Source organism: Rattus norvegicus, chromosome 17, assembly GCF_021556685.1.
Source record: "Rattus norvegicus strain SHRSP/BbbUtx chromosome 17, alternate assembly SHRSP_T2T, whole genome shotgun sequence".
NCBI classification, from domain to species: Eukaryota; Metazoa; Chordata; class Mammalia; order Rodentia; family Muridae; genus Rattus; species Rattus norvegicus.
In genome coordinates, this window is record NC_141550.1 from 92895398 (window position 1) to 92904685 (window position 9288).

Here is a 9288-nt window from a genome sequence, read left to right on the forward strand (position 1 = left end):
TACTATTCAGGCACTTTGAGCAGTCTTCAACACAGATGTCGTTTTTTCAGTGAACCCGCACTTAAATTAGAAACAAGAGATTTGGTGCTTTTAGAAGCAGAGTCACTGGGAGGGGTGGGACTCAGAGAAGCGGCACGGGGCCCGCCCCTCTGCACTGGTCCCGCCTTCTTTCTCTCATTGGCTGAGATTCTCAGCGCGTCACACAGGCGACCAGGTTGTGCCCGCCCTCCCAGCAGAGAGGGAATCAAAGCGCAGGAAAAGGTGCGTGTGTGCAGGTGTAGAGGATCTAGTCTGGGTCAGGGCTATGGAAGGTGTGGAAACCCTGTTTCCTTGGTTACCTAAGAGAGCGGAGTAACAGCTCTGGTTGACCAGGCAGGTTAGGCAGGTCCGGATTCCCTTGCCAGGAGAATATCCCGCCTTGGACCACAGAGCTGAGGTAAAGAAGGGAGCAGGCTGCTATAGAGGATCAGGGTCTGGACCTCAGCAGAGCATGGCGGAAGGTGGAGGGCTACTCTGCGGGGTTGTACCGCGCCAGGGAAAAGGTTGGTGGCCAGTGCTTGTCCTGGCCCGGGTTCACTGAGGTTGAGCCCTGCATGGTTGCTTACTGAGGCAGTCCTTTGGCCCGAGGGCTCTGGCAGTGGTGAGGACCCCATGCAAACTTTACTAAGCAGGGCGCTGGTTCTGCAGGCCAGAGCCCTCAGGGGTCTCTTCACCCAAGGTAGTGCTCAACTGGAAGTTCCCTACCCTCAGCCTGCCTGGTCCTTCCCAGCAGGTGATTGAGGGAACTGACAGGTTGAGAGTGTCTCACTTTGAGCCTTGGGCCCATCTCTCATTCTCACTCATGTGCTCCAAGTTCCTGCTCTCCTTTCCCTGCCTGTGACACCAGCTGCTGCACTCCACACACCACCCTTCCTGGTTCATGCTCATCTCTGGAGAGGTGGCTGAGATGCTAATATTATAGGGAAACGAACCAGGGAGATTTCCTGTGCCACCTGAAGCCAACATTCATGAAGGGTTGGAGCTCAGGCAATCAAGAAAAGTGTCTTTTTCCAATCCTGAGGGAGACAAACAAAACAGCAAGTCATTCTTCTCTATCTCTGTCTCTATCTGTCTCTCTGTCTCTCTCTAACACACACACACACACACACACACACACTCACCACAGACAGACAGACAGAGATCTGCTCTTGCCTGATAGATATGTGAGAAAAAATTTGTTGGTTCGCGTTGAATGCCATTTATGTTGAATTCTGGCCAGTATTTCTTTAAGCATCAAATTCATTTTCCATTTCCTCCAGGGTTTGTTTAACAGATTGGTAAGGCACAGTGATTTGTGTCTTTTCTTCCTGAAGGCCCTTGGATGTTCTACCCTTATGTTAAGTTCCACATCTAGTAACCTTATACTAATCCACACCTAGTAACCTTATAGTAATAAAGATGTTGTTATGTAGTTAATTGGTAGGGGGTGTCCGTATGTAAAGAGCTTTGCAGGTAACTTTTCTGTTGCTCTTTGCTGTCATCCACATTTTTACTAATACATACAGACACTGAGAGACTTTGTGAGAGGACATGAGGGGGATGGGTTTCTCTGATTTAGTTTCCATTAAGATACTTCCCAAACAATAAATTTCATATACAGCATATGTATTTAATAAAGATCTGTTAAGTATCTATTGTGCAAGAGACACTTTTCAAAAGCAGGTGAATATCACCTCTTGGGGCATCTATCTTCTAGAAGAACTTCAGATCATAAATAAATAGAATATGCCCTTGTCAGATGATGTTATAGGACTTAAGAGAAAAAGCAGGGAGAAGGCAGAGCCAGAAATGGGTTTCAATAGGACTAGATGTCTTCTATACTTTTCAAAATATATTTTACGCATGCGAGTGCGTGTATCTATGTGTGTGTGTGTGTGTGTGTGTGTGTGTGTGTGTGTGTACACCTGGTTGTTAGCATTTGTTTGCATGCACAGTCTAGAGGAGGAGTTCAGGTGTCCTGCTCTATCATTGTCCTGCTTAGTCCTTTGAGATGGTGTCTGAACTTGAAGCTAGGTTGGCATGCCAGCACCAATATTTTGTCCGCTGCTCTCAAGGCTTGGTTTAGAGGCATATATGTAGTCCGATGTGCTTTTTATGGAGATTTAAACTCAGGTTTATGTTTGCCCAGCAAACACCCATATACACTGACCTAGTTCCCTTAAGGCTGATTGTATATAACTTCTTTTTTTCTAAATTTGCTCCTATTTTATTTATTTTTATTATTCATTTTAATTTTTATTGGGTATTTCTCTTTTTCTATTCTTTTCTATTTTTTTAAAATGTATTTACATTTCAAATGTTATTCACTTTCCTGGTTTCATATCCATAACCCCCATCCCATTCACCCTCCCCCTTCTTTCATAATTTTTTTTCCTCCCCAAACATCTCCCTTTCCTGCCTCCCTGCCCTGAAATTCCACTACAGTGAGAGGTCCAGACTTGGCAGGACAAAGGGTTTCTCCTCCCATTGGTACCCAACAAGGCCATGCTCTGCTACATGAAGCGGGAGCCATGGGTCTGTTCATGTGTACTCTGTGGGTAGTGGATTCGTCCCTAGGAGCTCTGGTTGATTAGAATTGTTGTTCTTTTGGGCTTTTTGTTTTATGATGGAACATCTTTTGGGAATACGGCCAGGACAGGTATAGCAGGGTCCTCAGACAGTCCAATTTTCAATTTTCTGAAGAACCTCCAGAGGGATTTCCAGAGAGGTTGTACCAGTTTGCAATCCACCCAACAAAGGAGGGGTGTTCCTCTTTCCCCACATCCTCTCCACCATCTTCTGTCACCTGAGTTTTTATCTTAGTCATTCTGACTGGTATGAGATGGATTCTCAGGTTTGTTTCAATTTGCATTCCCTGGATGACTCCAGATGTATGCTCAACATTTCTTTAGGTGTTTCTCCGACATTCGATAATCCTCAGCTGAGAATTCTTTGTTTAACTCTGTACCCCGTTTTTTTCATAGGGTTATCTGACTCACTGGAGTCTAACTTCTTGAGTTCTTTGTATATTTTGGATATTAGCCCTCTATCAGATGTAGGATTGTTAAAGATCTTTTCCCAATCTGTTGGTTAAAGTCACACCATGGCATTATATATCATTTGGGACTAATATGAAGGGTATCCTTTCCCTAATTTCTTTCTCAGCCTGTTTGTCCTTTGAATAGAAGATGGCTACTGATTTGTTTGAGTTAATTTTATATCGAGCCACTTTGCTGTTTCTCAGGCTTAGTAGTTCTCTGGTTCAACTTCTGTGGTCACTTAGGTATACTATCATATCATCTGCGAATACTGATATTTTGACTTCTTCCTTTCCACTTTGTATCTCTTTGACCTTCGTTTGTTGTCTGATTACTCTGGCTAAGACTTCAAGAACTATATTCAATAAGCAGCAAGAAATTGGGCAGCTTTGTCTACTCCCTGATTTTATTAGGATTGTTTCATGTTTCTCTCCATATAGTTTGATGTTGGCAACTGTTTGCTGTATATTGCTTTTACTACGTTTAGGTGCCGACACTGAATTCCTGATCATTCCAGGACTTTTATTATGAAGGGGTGTTGAATTTTGTCCATTGCTTTCTCAGCATCTAATGAAATGATCATGTGGTTTTTATCTTTGAGGTTTTTTTATAAAGTGAAATCTGTTAATGGACTTCCATATATTGAACCATCCCACTATTCCTGGGGTGAAGTTTACTTGATCATGATGGTTGTTCATTTTTATGTATTCTTTGATCCTGTTGCGAGAATTTATTAAGTATTTTTGCATTGATATTCAAAAGGGAATTTGGTCTGTAGTTCTCTTTAATGTTGGGTCTTTCTGTGGTTTCAGTATAAGTAATTGTGACTTCATAGAAGGCATTTGGTAGTGCTTTCTCCATTTCTAATTTGTAGAATGGTTTGGAGAGCATTGGTATGAGGTCTTCTATTAAGGTCTGATAGAATTCTGCATTAAACCCATCTTGTGGTGTGCTCTTTTTGATTCGCAGACTTTTAATAACTGGTTCTAATTCTTTAGGAGTTATGAGGTAATTTCGATGGTTTATCTGTTCCTTGTTTATCTTTGGTACTTGGTATTTGTCTAGAAAACTGTCCATTTCCTCCAGATTTTTAAGTTTTGTTAAATTTGGCCTTTCTTAATAGGACCTGATGGTTTTTTTCATTTCCTCAGATTCTGTTGTTATGTCTCCTCTTTTATTTCTGATTTTGTTTATTTGGACACACTCTCTGTGCCCTCTGGTTCGTCTGTCTAAGAGTTTATCTATCTTATTGATTTTCTCAGAGAACCAGCTCTTGGTTTTGTTGGTTCCTTGTATAGACCTTTTTGTTTCTACTTGGTTGATTTCAGCCCTGAGAATGATTATTTCCTACCTTCTACTGCTCTTGGTTGCAGTTGCCTTGTTTTGATCTGGAGATTTTAGGTGTGCTGTCAAGCTGCTGATTTGTGCTCTCTCCTGTTTTTTGCTTTTTTCAGGCAGTCACAGCTATGAGTTTTCCACTTCACACAGCTTCAATATTGTCCCATCAGTTTGGGAATGTTGTACCTTCATTTTCATTAATCTCTAAGGAGTGTTCTAATTTCTGTCTTTATTCCTTCCTTGACTAAGGTATATGTGTGTAGAACATTGTTCAACTTCCATGTATATGTGGGTGTTCTTTCATTATTGTTGTTATTGAAGATCAGCCTTAGTCTGTGGGAATATGATAGATTGCATGGGACTATTTCTATCTTCCTGTATATGTTGAGGTGTGTTTTATGACCCGTCATATGGTCAGTTTTTGAGAAGATACCATGAGGTGCTGAAACAAAGGTGACTCTGGAGTCTGACTCCTTGGTCCCTGGTTTCCAACAGGGCTCCTGTCAGGACTGTGGTCCCGTCTGTAGCAGACCTCCTGTGAGGGCCTTCCAACTGGAGGATATTCAAAGGGGCAGAGAAGCTGCTGATATGTTGCCCAGCCTGCAGTAGATCTCCTGGGAGGCCTTCAGACTGTGGCATCTTCAGAGGAACATTCAAAATGTGTCCTCTGTGAAGCTGTTCTGGGGACACAGATGGAGGGGGGTGACAATGGACTGTGGTTTCTCTTTCCTTGAGGGCAGCCACAGGACAGGGAGGCCTTTTATTGATTTTGGCAACTGCCCTGCCTGTCACAGAGACCCTGGGAGGCTTCCAGATTGTGGTGTCAATTACCCAGTTGCCCTGTATAAAGAGGACCTCTTGGAATGCCCTCAACTGTGGTGTCCTATGTGCATTACATCTCCTGGGATGTCTCAAATTGTGTTGTCAGATGCCCTGATTGTAGCAGATTTCCTGGGATGCCTCAGCATGCGGTATCAAATGTTCTGAGTGCAGTACTTCTTCTGATACACTTCAGGATATTACGCCTAATGTTCAGAGTACAGTGGATCCTCTGTTAAGCCTCAAGATATAGTATCTTCCAGGAAGCAGACTAGCTAGCAGTCTGTCCCTGCAGAAAGGTAGAGGCAGAAAGTCTGTCTGACATTTTCTTCAGTGAAAGTCACTGCTGGTTTATCAGACTCTGTAGGACTAAATTCCTCATGTGAAAAAGGCTTTATTTCAATGGTGAGGTTACCACTTCCACTGGTGTGGTCAAACCGTGAGAATCTGAAGATTCAAAATTCTCATCTTCAACAGGGTCCTTCCACACACCCCATTTCAAGGATCCCATTCTTTGTCAGTTAATGTCTTTACTGTAACTGCTGAAGCTTGAATTTTCACTCTAATTCAGCCAAACTAAAGAGGGCTGAAGTTTGATGTTCTGCAACTCAAGATCTATGACTGCTAGAGATAACTTCTCTCCAAGGACACACTTAGTAAATTTTACACTGTTTACTTGCATCTGGAGCCATTTAATTTTATCATGCAGCTCATTCATTTCCTTCATCCATTTGTCCAGAGGTACTAAGAGCATCAAGCCAGCAAAATCATTTTCTGATTTTTCCCCCAACTTGTAGAAAATTTTGTATACCTAATCACCAAAGTCATGAAGATAATCAAAGGCATTGGCTTCTTTAAGTTTGAAAGACAGTATCAACCACAGATCTTCAATATTTTCTGACCCCCAGAAGACAGAGTATGAGTGGAGGTTTCAGTAGTTGAAGGAGCTGGTGAATTATTAAACCAACTCCACATTCCTAAAAGTCTCGTATTTACACATCTGCTCCTCTAGAACCATTCCAGGTACCAACTTATGTATTGGTCAGAGTTCTCTAGACTCACAGAATTTATAGGTAGTCTCTGTATAGTAAGGGAACTTGTTGATGACATACAGTCTGTAGTCCAACTCCCCAGCATCAGCTGTAAATGTTGTCCAAGGATATAGCAGTGTCTTAGTCCCACAAGACAGGCAGGCTAAGAAGAGAGAACCTTCCTTATTCCAAAGTCCTTATATAGGTCTCCAGCAGAAGGTGTCTGGAACTTGCTTTGTCCCAGATGACCTTGAACTCTGAGATCGCCTAGCCTTAGTCTCCTGGAATTCATAGGCACTATGCCCCAAGATCTCCATGCCAAGATACACGTCAAATACTTCTATCTCCTAGCCTTAAGATCAGTATCAAAGGTGAACCTTTCAATTCTGAATTGTAGTTCATTCTGGATATAGTCAAGTTGACAACTAGGAATAGCCACAATAGATATGTATGCACTTATTTGTGTGGATGTGTGCATGTTGAGTGTCCATGTAGAGACTATTTTGTTGGGCTTCACATTTTTAAGAGTATTAAAAGTTTTGACTGTCCACTTTTATCATATTGAATTTCATTGTCTTCATTGTAATGTGTTGTAGTGTTCCCTGGTCATACTTGCACCTCATCTTGTGAGGTCCGAAATGAAGCTCTTCAGGGTCCCTGTATGGAAACAGTGATCTATGCAGTAGCAAGAGTAATTTAATTTAATCTGGCATGCCTGGGTCTTCCCAGTTCAAAGGAGATGACCCTGAGCAGTCTCTGATAGGGAGTTATATACCTTGAAAACTATTGGACAGAATTCAAACATTGGTAACTAGGCAGGGTACTAATGATGGGGTGAAGTGACATTCAAGCTGACTCGTGATCAGTGGACCATTGTGGACTTTCCAGCGGGCACAGTGGGGAGTCAAGGAGGTCTGTGGAGTTACAGGTGGGTTTGTCTGACAGTCTGGCTTATAGATGCTCAGGAAACTAACTACTCCTTGGAAGGGAGGGGTCTGTGTGCATGGAGGTTTGAGGGGAAACTTTCCCACTGGCCTTAGATCGACTCCAACTATAACTCTTTCATTCCCCCATTGTCTTTTAGCACAGCTTCCATCTTGAAGCTTACAGTCCTCCAGCTTGTATTTTGCCTCCCTATTTGCAGCTACACCTAGTGTTGTCTTAAGATGATTAACTGGACTATATTCACTTAGCAAGGGTCCAGCTAGAGTACCTTCATAACAGGGGAAATTAAGACACACAGTCCATACAGACATATAGTTAGCAGGGAGAATAGACTCAGGACTGAGACTGAGTCAACTTTGACTTGACGGGGTTGGTGTGCGTTTGAACCTTTATTTTCCGACAGCTAGAGCCAGGTAGTCTTCTTCAGTGGAGGAGCAGGTCTGGCATGGTTGTAGTGCACCCAGGTGGCGACTGTGTTCAACAGGATGATGAAACGTCCTTTTCATTTCGGTTTAGGCTCAGCTTGGTGAAATCTTAACTTGTGAGGTTCTGGAACCAGGCCTACTTCATAGAGGGTACATAATTTAGGCCAAACATATTCATGAGCCTATTGGGGAGCTCTGACCTTAAATATTAAATTATCATTTTTCAGATCTGTAATAGCTGTCAACTATAGGTTGGACACAATGGGGGCTAGAATGCCATCTATATCTAATATAGGGCAGAGGGAAGGAGCATCATGCAGTCCCCATCAATCTCCAAGGCTATTTTAATTAAGGTCTCTTTTAGAATTTTATTAATCTTTTCTAACTTTTCTGAACTCCGGGGACAATATATATACACAGTGGAGTTTCGAACTAGGCCCCAAGACCGTAGCAAGTCCCTGGCTTACCTGAAATACAAAGGCAGTCCCCATTATCTGATCCTATTACCTTAAGTGCTCTAAACCTGGGTCACCTGGCAAGAATTCAAGTTTGTCATGTCCTTGACTCTGGATCTTTCTGGGAACAGTTCTTGTTAAAGAGGTGGGTACTATTACCTTACCTTTAGTCGATCGTCATGAGCCCATTTAATTTCTTTTTCTACATATATCAGCTGTTCTGGACAGTTTTGCTAGGACAGTGGCCAATCTAGAGATGACTCTTTACTTTAAGGTTGCATCCTAAACAGCCTTATCAGCCCAGCTGTTATCTCTAGCCATTGGATCTTTTGGCAAAGGTTTCCATGCACATGAGCAGTTGTAAATGCCTATCTGGCTGTCCCTGAAGATGTTAACAACCAGTCCTCTTCCCATGATGAGGGCCTGTTTTAATGTTCTTAGTTTGACCATTTGAAATGAAGTGCTTGGAGGAAGACACTGAGTCCAGATTCCCTCCATTTGTATTGTCACCACTGCCCCTGCCCTCCTCTCACCCCCATGGATGAAGCTGCTTCTGTCCATAACCCAGGTCTGTTCTGTTTCTGACAAAGGTGTGTTCCTCAAGTCAGGTCAGGTACTGAACACCTGTGCCACAACCTCGTCACATTGATGGAATGGACAGTCCCAAGTCAGGGTCAGGTGGGAGAGTTGCAAGGTTTAGGAAAACAGGTGGTAGAAAACATCTCAACCAGGGAAAACTCTGATAATGAAGCCTGTAGGCATTACTGAATCATCAGTCAGAATTGTAGGGGTAGTCATGAGTGTCAATGTAAATATATTGAAGCTTGGAATTTCTTTTGTCCTGGATCGGGTGGTGTGTTGGCTGGAAGTGGTCTAATTAATTCTTACTGCCATGATCTGCACTGTTCTACAATCTCCCTGCAACCTTAACTTTTCTCAAACATTTGGTACGAACTTAATTGATGAAAGTCAGGGCTATCATATGAGAATTTTCTCTTTGCTCTTATTTAATATCATATGTGAGCCTGGGACAAATTATATTGAGATATGCTTATAGAACCTGGTGGCAAATCTGGAGACACTCCCTACCCCTTACTGAATTGAAGCCCTAATCTGGGTGGGTTCCTTTTGGGGCCAGGAGCCATTTGTAAGCTCTGTTGAAATATACTTTTGCCCACATGGAGCCTCTCCTGTCAGGGATCCTGGATGCCAGTTTGCA

The 9288-nt window shown here is 42.7% G+C and overlaps 1 long non-coding RNA gene across 1 annotated transcript in view; it reads left to right on the top strand.

Annotated features, from left to right (window-relative positions):
* The first annotated feature begins 231 nt into the window (after positions 1 to 231).
* Positions 232 to 9288, top strand: part of LOC148000331 (uncharacterized) — a 34046-nt gene continuing 24989 nt past the window's right edge. Inside the window, exon 1 of the long non-coding RNA XR_015641959.1 lies at positions 232 to 436. This is a non-coding gene — a long non-coding RNA (uncharacterized LOC148000331). The remainder of the gene's footprint in view (positions 437 to 9288) is intronic.